Source organism: Micromys minutus (assembly GCF_963924665.1).
Source record: "Micromys minutus genome assembly, chromosome: 7".
NCBI classification, from domain to species: domain Eukaryota; kingdom Metazoa; phylum Chordata; class Mammalia; order Rodentia; family Muridae; genus Micromys; species Micromys minutus.
In genome coordinates, this window is record NC_137976.1 from 6,922,805 (window position 1) to 6,924,082 (window position 1,278).

The 1,278-nt window shown below is 42.6% G+C and overlaps 1 pseudogene across 1 annotated transcript; it reads left to right on the top strand.

Moving 5' to 3' along the window:
• Positions 1–342: 342 nt before the first annotated feature.
• On the top strand, positions 343–830 carry LOC308422327 (peptidyl-prolyl cis-trans isomerase A-like; annotated as a pseudogene). The gene has a single exon. The product of its transcript is annotated as a peptidyl-prolyl cis-trans isomerase A-like (transcript).
• The last annotated feature ends 448 nt before the right edge of the window (positions 831–1,278 follow it).

Sequence of the window (1,278 nt, forward strand, 5' to 3'; positions counted from 1 at the left end):
CCAGTGTAGCAGACATGGGAGCAGAGCTTGTGGGGGCTTAACAGGTTCTTTGAGAGTGGGTTTATCCTGGCATCAGTGGGCTGTTACAAAGCAGATAATACACTCATGTTTTATCTCTTCTACCTGATCATGTTCTGATCTCTGCCATAATTTGGAGTCGGAGGAGGCCCTTGCTGGAAGCCATGCTGTTACATCATGCTCTCCGGCATCCAGACCTTAGAACCATGAATCAAAGGAAAAGTTCCGCTCATTAGAAGCCACCGTGTCTCCTGTTTTGTTTTGAAACATAAAACAGGGCTTTGCAGATGCTGCTGTCGCTTTTCGCCTCTTGCTGCAGTAGTCATGGTCAACCCCACTGTGTTCTTCGACATCATGGTGGATGGCGAGCCCTTGGGCTGCATCTCCTTCGACCTGTTTACAGACAAAGTTCCAAAGACAGCAGAAAGCTTTCATGCTCTGAGCACTGGAGAGAAAGGCTACAAGGGTTCCTCCTTTCACAGAATTATTCCAGGATTTATGTGCCAGGGTGGTGACTTCACACATCATAATGGCACTGGCAGCAGGTCCATCTACGGAGAGAAAGTTGAGGATGAGAACTTCATCCTGAAGCACACAGGTCCTGGCATCTTGTCCATGGAAAATGCTGGACCAAACACAAATGGTTCCCAGTTTTTTATGTGCACTGCCAAGACTGAGTAGCTCGATGGCAAGCATGTGGTCTTTGGGAAGGTGAAAGAAGGCATGAACATTGTGGAAGCCATGGAGCGTTTTGGGTCCAGGAATGGCAAGACCAGCAAGAAGATCACCATTTCTGATGTGGACAACTCTAATTTCTTTTGACGTTCAGGCCTTTTTACCCATGAAACCATTCCTTCTGTAGCTCAGGAGAGCACTTCCACCCCTGCTCACAATATCCCATAATCTCCGCTCTCACTGAAGTTTGTTGGGTTCCATATTTTCCTCATTCCTCTTCAAGTACAGCTGAATTGCAAAGTTAAGTTTATGATTATGAATAAAAATTAAATAAGAAAAAAAACATAAAATAGACTAAGGCAGCTTCAATTTTCAAAAAGAAAATTATATATGCATTTAAAAATTTTTCCCCGTAGTATTTCTTTCTTATTTTATTTATCTAGCCATATAGGTTAACTGCTTTCAAACAGTATTTTATTTTTTAAATTGAGTTGTAAGACAGTTGTGTCTCCACATGGCTTTTCCATACTCCCTTAACTTTGGTAAACCCTTTCTCTCATTCCCTTCTCTCTTCTATATCCTTAT